Genomic DNA, 15,546 nt, shown 5'->3' with positions numbered 1-15,546 from the left:
GGACAGCTCCTTATCATTATGTCATTGTTTTTCAATTGTTATTTTGACACATTGTTGATAAGGACACGTAATGTTCGAGAGATCTACAACTGTGTATATTGAGAACAATCTGTCTGTTATTGGACAAAACACACACACACACGCATACAGGAAGAACACCACATTCGTAGAAAACACAAAATACAAATAATACACTTATTATAAACTCTGTTCTTTGTGGATTTTACAGGGCAATACACATTTTATTCTGTCAGATTCATCTTCACAAGTATTTATTAATGTTTATTGTCATATTTTCATCTGTTATTTTACAGCGAAACATCACAAAGGCACACACTGATTACAAGTTTCTTTTAAAAACATGACACTCCAAATGCTGTGGTGTTATTCACTAAAACTACACATGTAAATCAATAAGGGACACATGATAGGAGGTTTCACACTGCTTTTATTATAAAGCTGCTGTATAAAAATGATTGAAAGCATCATTAATATTGAAACATACAGTAGCTTCTGAAACAAAACACACTCACAGTTAACAGCATACAATTAAATTGTAAATCCATTCATAATCAGAGCAAATTACGTGAATATAACATTAACACATTGAGCCATTCTTGGGATATGATTAAAATTAGGTTTCCTTTAAAAAAAAAAAATATTTTATGACATATTTGAACAAGAAAAAATATAAAAGATGTGACAAAACAAGAGAGAATTATATAAAATATAATTAAATTAATTCAACAAAATAGGGAGACACGATGAGAGGAAATAAAAGTGTAACGTAAAAGGTACCACACACACACTCCTACATATGACGACCATAACAAGGACGCACACTGACTCCACACACACACACACCTCGCTCTCTGTGTCTCGTCTCTCTTTGTCATCTGTTGTTAAATTGAGAAGGAAAAAACCCCCCACAAAAATCAATTATTCAGGAGTTCCACATGTGATAAATTTGCTTCTGGAGCCCAGTTCAAGACTCGTGAATATTTCCTTGACCCACAGAGCGTGAGAAGAGATGGTTGCAGATTTCCATTTAATCAGTGTTAAGTGTCTGGCTGCTCGCTGTACGTCTGAGAACTACAAACAGGAGGATCAACCGGTTTCTATATAACGCTGATGATTTTAACATTTCTGCCTTGTAGAAATGCAGGAGCAGAACGTGTTTATGTGGCTTGTTGAAATTTGCACATTTCAACGAATTCATCACATAGATTTAACAGTCGTATATACTGTAAACTGGTGTAAATGTTTGTACATGGAGGACACATGCATGCATCTTATTTAATTTCAGACTGAAGACTTTCTCTCTCTTTCTATCACTCCTTCGTACATACACACACATCTGCAAAAGTAACACTATAACATGGATGCACACACATCTTGCCGTGTGTGTCTTGCCTTTCAAATAAAGATTTTAATGTACTCATTGTCATAGCTAAACAGTGATATTATTGTTCCAGAATGAAAAGATAATTAAAAGGACAAAGTTAAAGAAAAGCTAGGACACGGCATATCTAAATACATTTAGAAATGTCCGTGTAATGTTTCTTTGTTGTTTAATGTGAAGTGTCTGTCCAGTCCCAAACGCTTACAGCACATTAAAAACTGTAGGGCTCTTTACACTCACAAATGAATATGCAAAAACTATTTTAAAACCACAAATCACCGTCTGATTTACAGGACACATATGTCCATAATCACACATAAGATGTGACTCTGTAAAAAGAGAGAAAAACAAAGACACACACACACATCTTTACTCCTCAGATCTGAACTCTGTACATTTATAATTATAGTATTCTTATGATTTATCTAATTGTATTGGTTAAATACTATTAAATAATTTTTGAATCTGGTTGTCTTTCAACATAGACTCACACAATCTTTCCACTATTTCTGTCTTTTTACCAAGTTACTGTCACCATCCTCACACCTCACCTGACAGAACTACAGAAACAAGACAGTCTTCTGACCAGCATGTGTATTCTGTCTTTGGTGTAATGGTTATTACCTCTCCTTTAAGCAGGTGAGCTGATTAAAAAGACGGCCTGGAGGGGAAATCGCAGGGAGAGGGAGGCTAAAACATAATCACACTCTCCCGAAACAGGAGCTCCCTACTCTGTGAGCTGCTGGACGGCTCCACTGGAGCTGAGGGGGGGTTCGCTTAGTGCTCGTGGGCCTACGTTAGACCCCCAGGAAGACCCTGTAGGGTCTCCTGTATGAAGTGACTCTAATTAAAATATTTCAGAGAGCAAAATCAAAGGGGTCATTCATTGAGGTCAGATTACAAAAGAAGCACATTTGTAATACCGAAAGAAAAGCTTAAACATTCCCAAGAAGGTATCATTTATCACCTCTGGTTTTCTGAATGTCTAGTAATCTATATTAACACTATATGCAATAATCTTAAGATTTTACAACTCTGTGGAGATTTTGACTGAGCAGCTGATTTTCACATGGCAGTTTAAGTTAGTGAGAGTGCCGCCAGTCTTTGTACATTGGAATATTATGAATGTTCGATAGTCGTGACTGTCGTGTTGTAACATTTTCTTCTTGTGTTAGTGCCGAGCCTGAATAGGAACAAATGTATTTCCTGGCTGGTGATTATTGTGATTTGAGCTCATTCATTAGCTTGCAATAATAAGTAGACGCCCTTTTTTATTGCAGATAATAAAAGGAAAAGTTGTGTGGACAAAATTAATTTCCATTCTTGTAATATGTGGTGATCAAAAAGAAGAATAAGAAGAAGAAGAAGAAGAAGAAGAAGAATAAGAAGAAGAAGAAGAAGAAGAAGAAGAAAAAGACTACAAACAAAATCTTGGGTGACACACAAGACGTAATGAATGCACACCCATGCTGCATGAGCATGATATCAGCACTTGTTTTTGCATATGATGAAAAACTATTGTCTATTTCTCTTTTACAGATTTCCCACTCACTCTGTGGTTTCGACCTGCTGACCTCACTGTGGTTTGGTCACTGCTGCCGTCTCCCAGCGTAGTTTATGTGACGTAGACAACCTGTGAGTTCAAAAGGCATAAAAAAAGATAATATGAGAAAGCAGAAGCAGATATATCATCATAGTATACGGAGAACTGCTCCTGATTCAGAAGGATGTGACATGAGTATACATCGGTACATGGTGAGTGCAATGGGAAAATGAACCACAAAATGCAGAAAACAACAATCAAAACATTAAGAACATCCATATATTGAATGATGTGAATGTATAGAATAGGAATTATTGCGCTTTCTAATTTGCATTTTGTCGATTGTTGATTAGCTTCACAAAAGCATAAGCGAGAAACAGAGAGGTGTATTTGAAAAAGCCAAATATTCAAATTGCAAGAAAATCCGAAAGTGACGTAAGTGCAGTGGTGCACCTGAGGTTCCTGCAGCGCTGAAATGATTCCTAGTACATAATTTTCTATTTGACGCCTATACGCAGAAGACTCAAAACCCCAGAATCCTCATTTAAAATTACATATTTAAATCAAATGAAATCTGTCAGTCTACGTCCCAGATGTTTAGTCAGCAGAAATATAAGAATCAAAACTAAATACTAAAGAACATGTCTGCATTTTCATCTAAACAACTAAATTGCATCCAATAAGAAAGGCACTGCCAGGCAGATAACAAATTCTGATGCTGATGTAATTCTGATGCATAATTATTAATCAGATAAAAAAACTATTTCTCTTTAATATAATATTGCACACATTTCTTGTTAAAAATCCTCCACATCTGCTCCTCCTCTTTCAAGCAGGTTTATTTATAGCACAATAGAAAGCAACATAGTGCATAATTAGGCAACATCACAAGCGTAACACCAAACAATCCCAGGACTGCTGAATGAGTGTACACTGCTGTGGGAGGCTGGAGATGGTGCAAGACAACACTGTTTGTATTTCCCTTTCTTTTTTTCTTTTTTTCAACCACTCACTTCTTCATCATGGATCACAGCTGGAGAGGATTAATATTCACATTTTAATGTGTAACATCAAGCTGAGCACTGTGTGTGTGTGTGTGTGTGTGTGTGTGTGTGTGTGTGCGTGTGTGTGTGTGTGTTTTGGGTCACACTTGTACACTTTGTGAATCCAGACCTCACTGAGCCTGTCTCCTGACAGCAGCAGCATCGGCATCAGCAGTGTGACTTCTCTCAGTCCCAACAACATCACCACCACCGACGTTCATATCCTCCACAAATGCTTTTTGGGGTAAGGGCTTCCCAGATTCATGTATGCACAGCAAGCCCAGACCGCAAAAAGATTCGTGACGGACAACTGCACCCACAAAAAAAAAAAAAAAAAAAAAAAAAAAAAATCCACTCCAGTCCACGACTTCCTTCTTCCTCAGGGTGGTCTTCATCCTCAAAGTGTTTTCCAGATAAAAACACCATTGTGCATGAGGGGCGTTTGTGCACAAACGGACCGGTATATATCAAGATGTAGCTATATATATATATAAAAACTGAAAGCCAGTGGATTGCTTTGCAGCAACACGCAGCCTTGTTATTAAAAAGAGCGGCTGTGAGGATGAGGAGGAGAGGCGGCATCATCTCATCTCATCGTTCCAGACTTTAACGCGCAGCAGAGCAGAGGGATGGACGCGCTCTCATTGGACAGGAGGACCTCGTCATCTACCAATAGCGATGCAAAGGAAAAGAGCACCTAAGCAGGAGGCCAAAGCACCTGACAGTTTCATTACCCCCCCACTACAACATCCATCCACTATCTGGACACCAGCGCGACGTTAAACCAAACACAACAACAGATGATCCAACGCCTGATCTGATGTGCGCTTTTCCACCATTCTGTGGCTCCTTTTACGCGGAGGAGAGAGAAAAGCACCAGTTGAAAACGCCTCCAGTTTCATTAATAGTAAAGTTGCCTTTATTTCTAAAGGGTTAATTTGTCTCTAGAGCCTCCAGCAGCCGAGGCATGGGGGGCCCCACCCCACCCTCGCTCCTCCGTTTCCATTGGGCCGTCCAGCCTCTCTCATTCGTGGACGCGTCTCTCTCTCTCTCTCACCAGCCGGTCACGATTCCCCCCCATCTGTCTCGAGCGCACCGGAGCCAGACGCCACTGACGCAGCACGCGCCTTACTCACTTTTTAGCAGTCACGACTCGAGACTCTTCGTGCACAAAAGGGAGAGAAAAAAAAAAAACTGCAAACAAGGATGTGATCGTAAAAGGTAGAGCAGCAGCAGCAGCAGCTGGATGCTGGATGATGAGAGGGATGCTCGTCCTCTCCGGCTTCTATAGCGTGAGGCGGGGATGGAGATGTGCGCGTTTAAAAATGGCAAGAAAGAGCGAGCATCGAGAAGATCTCGTAAAAAGTCTTTTTTTTATGTGAAACCTGCTGCATGAAACTTATCAGAAATAACCCCAGTGGTGTTGTAAGGACGCTCCGTGGAGAAGAGCAAAAAGGCACTTCAGCACCACAAGCCAGAGGACAGCTCCACACTCACAGCATCCTCACAAGGAATCACAAAAATATTGGTACATCCTGAACAAAAGGATAATAATGGTGTGATCAACTACAGCAAACTGACATCCACCCTTTTTTAATCAGAACTGAGGGTGATTCCCGTGTAGCTCTCCATCCCTTCAAGCATGCTGCAAAAAATAGCACAGAAATCCACCCAAAACACTCATGACATCGCGTTTCTCCTCCGCACACATCACACATCACACATTTTGCTATACTCTCTCTACGTGTTGCAGTGGTGTGAATAAAAAGCACAGAGCCTTAAAGACAAGACACAAAACCGGAATCAGGTGCAGCTATAGAGAGAAGGGTTCACAACTCACCGTTGGAGCAAGCGGAGCCTCCTTTCACAAAAAAAAAAAAAAAACAGGAAAAGTAGCATAAAAAAGCGCCCGTTTGTCCAATATAAAAAGCTGCTGTGTCTTCTTTCCGCTTCTTCCAACCCGTGCACACACTGTACTCTTGAATGGTGAGCCTTTTATAGGAGTGATGCCCCCTATCTATTTCTGGATCACGATCCAACCCCGTTTCTATTTTTAGCCCGCGCGTGATGAAAAAAAAGAAAAAGCTCGCAGAGGTTCCTTGGAGGAATTTCGAGCGTGCAGCGTTTGGAGAGCCGTAGCGCGCTCCCGCGACCATCTCTCTCTCTCTCTGCACGATGGATGCGCGTGCACGCACGTCAGAGCATCTCCCTAATAATGATGCTGTGGAAAAAACTGCACGGAATCACGGAAGTGTGCAGAATTTGGCTAAACCCACTATCACCTCCATCACCATCACCACCATCCCTTTTACGCGCAAACATTTACGCGCGCGAGCACAGCCGCCCCCCGACCCCCTATCAAATAATAATAAAAAAAAAAAAAAATGTGCTCACACAAAGCTCATGTGATATGATGTTTTTACGCGTCCTGCTTTTATATTTAATTTAGAAATAAATGGAAGAACACAACAGACTCTCTTCTCCTCCTGGGGGCTGCGTCAGTCACTATTGACGTCAGGTGGAGAATCTCCCACTTTGAAGGTGGAAGCAGGAGCCTCCGTTGACTAAAAAAAAAAAAGCCAGCGATGGGTCCAATGAAACATGCGCTGGAAAATGTAAAATAGCAAGAGTATAGGCTGAAGAAGGCGCAGCACCCTCCTCCTCCTCCTTTAAGGGCCATTGTTTGCTGGCTGGAGTCAAAACCTCTCTTTCATGTCACTGGAAGCAAAAAGGCCTATAGAACATATTCCTCACAAATATACTGGAGTATAAAATGAGCTCCATTGTGAGACAAAGCAACACACAATGTCGCATTTTGATGCTTTTTCCCTCCTTTTTCTAATCTGTATGTTGGTTTAAATGACTCCTGGTTCTGGTTTTAACCCCCCTCCAGCAGACCCAGGAGGAGTGTCCCTGCTGAGTGTGATGCTGCAGGTGTTAGTCTGCTTCCAGGCTGCTTCCAGGCTGTTTCGGTCTCCGTCCTGCAGACTCCCCCTGCACAGGGCAGAATGCTGAAACGCGTAGTAACGGAGCGCCGCTTGGCCGACCGATGATGCTATTTTTAACTCCCATCCTCAACATGCCTGCATGGCGCTGCGGGTTTCTCTGCTCAGGGTATAGCCTCCTACTATACTGTATACTGAGAGGTGGAGACATCAACACAGGGACAGATTCCAGGGATGCATCTTTGTGGTTTCATCCCCCACACAAACACACAAATATAGAAAACAATCCTCGGCACATTATGTTGCCTTTTTTTTCTTTATCAATGTGTCTCTTTAAGAATGAGAGAGCTGTCTCATTCATTAAAGCTGCAACCTGTAGGATTTTCATGGCATTACATTTACAGGATATTCAACTTTCTGCTCCATTTTCTGTGTTTTATTTGAATGTTTCATGATGACATGGATTATATATTTTTTATTTAGGGCTGCCCCCTCTTAGTCGATTAAGATTTATTTAGTCGATTAGTAATTTGTTATGCTTTTTTTAATGCTGAAAGACTTATTTCCAATAATCTTATGAGCACATCTCTGGTAAACACACGATTTAAATGTGATTCTTTGTGGAGAAACTCAGTTTTACAGATCTGTCGATCAGGGCTGGGCTATAAATCGATATTGTGATATGAGATTAGATATCATCTTAGATTTTGTGATATCGTAATATTGTAATATGACACAGGTGTTGTCTTTTCCTGGTTTTAAAGGCTATATTACAGTAAAGTTATGGGATTTTCTGAACTTACCAGACTGTTCTAGATGTTCTATTATTTGCCTTTACCCACGATGATGATGATTATTTATCAAAAATCTCATTGTATAAATATTTAGTAAACGCTCCAATAGTCAACCCTACAATAACATTGCGATACCGATATCTAAGTATTTGGTCAAGAATATTGCGATATTTGATTTTCTCCATATCGCCCAGCCCTACTGTCGTTAAAATTAACTAATCAATTAAGTCAACAAAATCATATGAGTGGTAGTTGACTAACAATTCTTTTGGTCGAGGACAGCCTTTGATTTTATAAATGCAAATATAATTTATCTTCAAAATGAATAATAAAGCCTATTTATAATACAATATGTCACACACATCGTGCACACCAGTGAACCTTGGTGTGCTGTGACAAACTACGAGGGTGTGTGATCACAGAGGGATGATACCAGGTACTCAGAGGCCTTTCATATGAATACCTGAAGTTATTGTTACCTTGTTGCTTCTTCACACGGTTGATAGTGGATATTCACAGAAAATTAAATAAGAAGATGGTTGCAAAAAGCTGAATGCAGTGTATTACTCTATCCTTACGGATTTCAACCCCCAACAGATCTAAATAGTTGCTCTGTGTGAATCAACATTAGTGCACACACAAAAAGGTCAAATATTTTGAATGCAAAACCAAAGGTGTAGTCTGAAAGAGTCCTGAAAGCTTCTCTGAGAGGAGAAGAAACAGAGAATTGATGTACAATCGAGGTGTTTCAGAGTCGTCCTGATACAAACTATCACTTTGTTTTTAGTTCTGTAAATGATATACATTTTGTTTACAGACTGGTTTAGGACTTGAAATCCAAAGACTGTTTAAAGGGGAACACAACCTAAATTAAGAATTCCAATATGTTTTTTCCATGGCCTAGTGAAGTTTAATCCATACACTCTCTCTCAAAGCCAGAAACCAGAGAAGTAAGTCTCAAACTTGTATAAAGTCTGGAGCTACTCCATAGACAATAAATGGGAGGCTGATTTTGTGAATCCATAGAATGTTTGTTTTCTTTTTTATACCCAAATGATCTTTGTTCTATTGTCATGTTGTCAGTTGTGAAACAGAAAAAGTTCCCATATACTCAGAATGATCCCTTGGGTGCTCTCAGTGTCATCTGGAACACCTCTCCCAATTCATTGTCTATGGAGCGGCTACACACTTTATACTTGATGACATCACAAATTTGAGTTTTAGCGCTCTAGTTTTTGGATTTGAGAGAGAGTTGTTCATGATTATTAGTATTGGTGCCTTGTGACTTGTGAGCTTGTATTTACAACATGGGAAGTCGTGTACACGATATGCTTGCCGTTCAAGTGGTTAAGTCGCGAAGAACGACGCTGCTAAGCAACGGCAACACTAACATTGCTGTCGGTATCTAGAAGCCACAGAGGCTAACAATTTAGCAAGCTAGCAAGCGGGTAACATAATGTAAATGCGAAGGCATAATGAAAGAGGAAAAGGATAAGGCCGTTGAGAATATCAACATTTCCCTCAGACATATTATAAAATTACGAAGAATTACAATATACGACTAAAATTACAATATATTCACTTATTGTGCACTGAAAAATGAACTTCCATGGCCTCCGCCATTTCTGACAACGTCAACAAACACGTCACAAGTCGTGAACTCTGAGCTTTCAGAAACTTTCCACTTACGAGGTCGTGAATACGACAAGAGAAGGACGTTCATATGGACTCAACTCTTAAACACAAACCCATTTGAAGGCACCATATTTGTTGGACTGTCTTAGACCATATAGGAACAACATGTATGAATTTTGAAAATAGGCGTAGTTCCCCTTTAAGATTCGGGAATTGCTTGTCCTGATCTGGTATTTGACTTATGCCTGTGCACATAATCATAATTATAGGAAAGTGTAAGAAAATATGTAAGATGTGCTATTTAAAAGAACAAAAACCTGATGGGAGCGGTCTATTTCACGATGACGATGCCTTCAGTAGAACTCGTAAGTGAGTTGGTGCATTGAGTCAAAGGTGAATCAAAGGTGCATTGAAGCCGTTCTGGAAGCTCGTGGTCGCCTAACAACTTTCAAATTATGTTGTTTCTTTCTTATCGTCACCGATCTGTGTGAACAGGTCTGTAACTTCAGTGGTACAGCTGCATGCTGAGGAGAGAGTGGGATGGCATTGCTTTGGAGCTGTCCATGGTACTACAGCAACAGTGCAGCAGTTACACACAGTCAGGAGTGAGTTCACACTTCAGATGGAGACAACAGTTCTTTAGCTACTATACGTAAAACACAGATTCACTGATTCAGGCTGCAGGAAGAGCAAAAATAAAGAGGGTGGAGACAAGAATAACTTTGGTGTTAATGGTAGAGAAAACTATTGTTCTCACAAGGCCAATGCATTTTTATTACACTGAACTGGAAAGAAACGGCCAGTAAATCCCTTGTGGATACAGCCTAGCAAAAAATAATACATGCTTCTATGAATGTCTAGTGAACTAGTGCAATATTTAGATGAATGCATGCCATAACATAAAGGGCAAATGGTGGAGAAAATAGATTTTTGCTGCCATAGTATTCTCCTTCATGGTGTGGGCCTCTATGACTTACATATATGGTGATCTTCAGATGCACATCCTCAACCTCAAACACAAAAACCAAAATCAGAACTGTCCATTTAGTCTGTACATAAACATTTATGATATTTTACTATGTTGCGTATATATGAATAATTAATAAATGTTTATACGTAAAACCAAAATACATTAGATTTTTACTTAACATGATGCAAAAGCCAACTGCAAGCTTATGTAATACATATTTTTCTTTTGTTTTATTTGTGGGTACTTTATATTCTTCTTATAATGTGCATATTCTACAGTAATGTATCTTTATTTGTTGAAGCAATACACTGTAATTTTCCTCTGATATCTAAAATAACATTACACAACCTGTCTCAGATCATATTTTGCCGCAGCAACTGAGAAGTCGCTGTCACATCAGATGATAATTCAACGACACACACAAATGTTTGTAATTCTACGCCATAGATGAGAAAGACATTCAAACAAACTGCCATTCTTTCCTTGTGTGTTGTAGTCTTGCTCCACTCTGAGTGTCTGTGTCTTTAAAATAGTCGTCTCCTTTCATGTCCGCGTAGGAAATTCACTATCATTATGTAATATCTTGCAGCAACGTCCATTCAGTGTTAGTATATTCAGCAGTCCTGAGCCAAATATATCTACACACTGTGAGGTGCAATAACACAATTTCGATGCGGAAATGGGCATCAAAAGTTTTGCATTGGAACAACTTCAGAATGTTGTCCACTTGTCCCAACGTTCCTTGACCCAAAATGACTTTTCAGCATCTATTTAGCAGCACATAAATAGATAACTGCAAAAGTTTGTTGATTTTATGTTTTTGTGTTGCACACAAATAGATTATTTAACTATTACCAACATGCAACTGATAAATATTAAAGGGTAACTTTGGTATTTTTCAAAATGGACCCTATTTCCCCATGTTTTTGTGTCTAACTGACTGATAGCAACAACAATTTTATGAAATTGATCCAGTATTGAGGGAGAGCGCTGTAAACGGCAGCTGCTCACAGGCTGCAATGTAATCCTATGGGGCAAGCTGACACCGCCCAGCAGAGTCTCACAGCGAAGTGTGTAATAGACCCGTCTGTCCGACGGAAGAAAGTGTGTCAGTGTCACGTTTTGTGTCGCAGAGACGTGATTATTACATGCCTGCATGAAGGTGCTTCAGAGGTAGTTATGTAGTACATAATGTGAGAAAGAACGCTTATGGTGGGCGGGTGAAGAGGTGGAATGGTCCAACAAACAACCGGAAGACCGGTGTTTTCTTTAGCAAGTTATGTTAATGACAGTTGTCAAGTATTTTCTGTACTGACACTAGGTTGTTTCTGTACGTTTTTTACTTAGTTTACATACTTATTTTAAGCCCAACCAGGACGTTTTCCTTAACCCTACCTAAGTAGTTTTCTTGCCTGATCCTAAATCAGTGGCTTTGTAGCCCCCTGCTGGTACTGCACATTAATACAGGCGTGTAATATTCTCGTTTCTGCGAGGCAAAATGTGACACTGACACGCTATCCTCTGGTGGACAGACGGATCTATAACACGCTTTGGCGTGGTATCGGGTTGCGCCATCATTTACATCCACTAAAAGTGCTTGGTTTTGCCATGACAGGCTCTGATTGTTATTATAAGTGTCTGACAACATTATGGAAAGAGTCTCGCTCAAGGAGATTCTGAAATCTGGCAAGGTGATGTGTTGCCGGAAGACAACGGTATAGTGGAATACATCGATGGTGGAAACGCGAGTGCCAGCAGGGCAGAGTTTGTTGTGTTGGAGTAGAGAAAGCGTAGCTTAGTGTTATATAAAAGATTTTCAATGTCATGGCTGAATATTTAGATGATTTCTACAATGTGAATGAGGTCTTTGAATTCAATTATCACCCGTATTTATTTGAGCCAGAGTATACGGATATTCAGATTTCATAATGTTGTCAGACACTTATAATAATAATCTGAGCCTGTCAGTGGCAAAAACATGCACTTTTAGTGAACATAACATTACATTGTTTACAATTTCATTACATTTCAGAAATTGTTGTCCCCATTAGTCACTTAGACACAAACACATGGAAAAATAGGGACCTGGTTGAAAAATATTGGTTACCATTTTAATACTGCTCTATTCATAAGGATGTTTGCTTTACCAGTACTACTACAGTGCAATATAGGGATACTACATGTTCAAATGAATGGGATAAGGCTAGTTAATCAAGAGGAAAATGTTTATTTAATCAATATTAAACCTGGATGAGCATACTTTACTGCTAATTTAAATATGTATTAATAAACAAAGTGCATTATTTGAATGTATATAAGGTGCATGTACGTTTGTGTTGCTAATGCAATAATGAAATGAGCTGCCTCAGCTGCAGCAGACTTAACAAAGGACTCCCAGTGAGTATACTATCACTCTGAAAACACTCAATGGGAACAGAGCATCACACACACACACACACACACACACACACACACACACACACACACACACACACGGGCACGCACATGCACGCACGCACGCACGCACGCACACACACACACACACACACACATCCACACACACACGCACACAAACGCACACAAACACACACACCCATTCAATGCAGCGTCTCTATGGTGTGCCAACTCACATGCCTATTACATAACAGGGCTCCTACTCCCAGGCCTAACGCCCCTGACAAATCCATGCACGCTTTGCTGCACATGAGCTATTTATACACTGCACCCAAGACAGGGCTGGTCAAAAATACCGCTCCAGTCAATTATTCATTGAGAAACATTCCAAAACAGAGCGGGGGGGTTCGGCTGCACAGGAATAGACCAAGGGGCTAACAATAAATAATGTCCATTAGCAACGCAGCAGCCCGTTTGTCCTCAGCGGTGCCGAATCTGAAGGAGACGGGCGGGAAATGTGTAGCCAGCCGCAGATTTGCTCTCTCATGTGTTGTGCTCGTATTTATAGGAGTCTGTGCATACACTTCAGCTCCTCTGCAACCATCTTGTTCCTTTACAGGATTCTAAAAATAGCAGGCTGCACTGTGCTTGTGCCATTTTTAGCTGTTGCAATTTAAAGGGGGAAAAAAAAGTGCTGTTTCACAAGGATACTATGTGGATGCACTTTTTTTTTTTGTGGACGCACTGTTCCATCTTTGTTCTGAGATGCTCCACGCTGCATCGGCAACGTCATGTTCAAATAAACTGCTTTGAACTGCAAGGTTGACAGATATTGTCCAGAAACCCTCACAGGTACTGCATTTAGCATAAAAAATCATAACATGGCAAACTGCAGCCCAGCAGGCAACAACAGCTGTCAGTGTGTCAGTGTGTTGACTTGACTATGACTTGCCCCAAACTGCATGTGATTATCATAAAGTGGGCATGTCTGTAAAGGGGAGACTCGTGGGTACCCATAGAACCCATTTACATTCACATATCTTGAGGTCAGAGGTCAAGGGACCCCTTTGAAAATGGCCATGCCAGTTTCTCGACAAAATTTAGCGTAAGTTTGGAGCGTTATTTAACCTCCTTCGCTACAAGATAGTATGACAAGGTTGGTAGCAATGGATTCTTTAGGTTTTTCTAGTTTCATATGATACCAGTATCTTCACTCTAGCCCATAATTATTGGTGTTAAAACAAACTTGCGTTAACCTGTTATTATTGTGTTAACTTTGACAGCCCTAGTTGTGATATAATTCAACATGTTTGGCCTTTACTAAACAACATGACATCTATTTTGAGCAGTACATAGTTAATTTACATCTCAGACATAATTTATACACATGATCTACTAGAAAGTACATCTGCTTGTTTCAAAAGGGTATTTAACACTTTCTAGTCAAACTCCTCAGGTTTCCCAAACAGTATAGTAGTATAGATTAGGCTAGGGAGTAGATCTTTATTGAAAATGAAGCGTTAGTTTATCATTATTTCACTTTGATCACTGTGACTGTTCAACTGGACAGTTTTTTTTACGATGATCTGGAATGTGTAGTCCATCTGGAAAGTGGTTTTATGACATTCAGGAATGTGAATGTGTTTAAGATGACCACTGACATGAGCTGAGGGCATGAACACAACATACAAGGATCATTTGTTCACCTGGAAGTTTAGGATTGGATGAAGTGTTTTTGCTTTTGGCTCAGAGCTGATAGTATTTTGATTCGTTGTCCTCTGAAGTGAAATATAATGTGCTGTGTAAAAAGAATGCATGAGATGCCCCACCTGACTTCTGGATGGTAAGGTTTGTGTATCACCATTGTAATTACAATCGTTATTATTTCATGGGTCCACAGTGTCTTTATTTTCAATTTCCACAAAAAAGTTTGAATAATTGAATTGTTTTTCAAATCATTTTTCATGAACCCTCTGTCACAATTGCTGGATTGCTTTAGTAATGTTCACTCACTGCCTGTAAACTCTGGAGGTTGATGACTGATGTGAAGAAGAAAATGTATTCACTCAAAAATTATTTTGATTTCAGTATCTTTATAAATAGCATTAGTTTTTTTCCCCATCTTTTTAATTTAATACCATCATCATTAGTACTATTGTTATTATTTCATAGTATAATCTTGCTAGCTATGTATTGTCTATTTCTGTCCCCTTTGCTTGTATACGTGTGCTTTACCATATTTCTAGCTGTATACATGTATATGACCGGCTATGTAATGATCTCTGGACCTGACGTGTTCTCGTTTGTGTTCTGAACTACAAAACCAATAAAAGAGAGTTTTTTAAAAACATGGACTTGGACTTGGACTTATATAGCGCTTTTCTAGTCTTCCGACCACTCAAAGCGCTTTACACTACATGTCAGTATTCACCCATTCACACACACATTCATACACTGATGGCAGAGGCTACTAAGGTGCCAACTTTGCCCATCAGGATTTAATCTAAATACTCATCCACACACCGATGGCTATGCCTCCGGGAGCAAATTGAGGTTAAGTGTCTTGCTCAAGGACACATCGACATGTGACCCGGAGTAGCCAGGGATCGAACCACCGACCTTCCGATTGGTGGACAACCTGCTCTACCCTCTGAGCCACAGCCACATGAATGGTGCTATCTGGGTAGTTTAACACACTAAAGAGTAGGAATATTAGAAGCAAATAAAAGAAATAGCCTTAGTTAGGCTGAGTGTATACATTGCTGGACTGAAGATGCTCATCAATCTCTGAATTAATGTACATACCAGAGTTGTGTGAAA

General features: G+C 39.8%; 1 long non-coding RNA gene across 1 annotated transcript; it reads right to left on the bottom strand.

Moving 5' to 3' along the window:
* Positions 1-446: 446 nt before the first annotated feature.
* Positions 447-7,221, bottom strand: LOC141759961 (uncharacterized). Its single transcript, XR_012592239.1, has 2 exons — positions 5,829-7,221; positions 447-3,035 (listed from the first exon to the last, which is right to left on the bottom strand). It is a non-coding gene; the product is annotated as an uncharacterized LOC141759961 (long non-coding RNA).
* Positions 7,222-15,546: the final 8,325 nt, after the last annotated feature.

The sequence above is a fragment of the Sebastes fasciatus genome, chromosome 2 (genome assembly GCF_043250625.1).
Source record: "Sebastes fasciatus isolate fSebFas1 chromosome 2, fSebFas1.pri, whole genome shotgun sequence".
In the NCBI taxonomy this organism is placed as follows: Eukaryota; Metazoa; Chordata; class Actinopteri; order Perciformes; family Sebastidae; genus Sebastes; species Sebastes fasciatus.
Note: the sequence above shows the minus strand (reverse complement) of the source record. Positions and strands in the feature narration are given on the sequence as shown.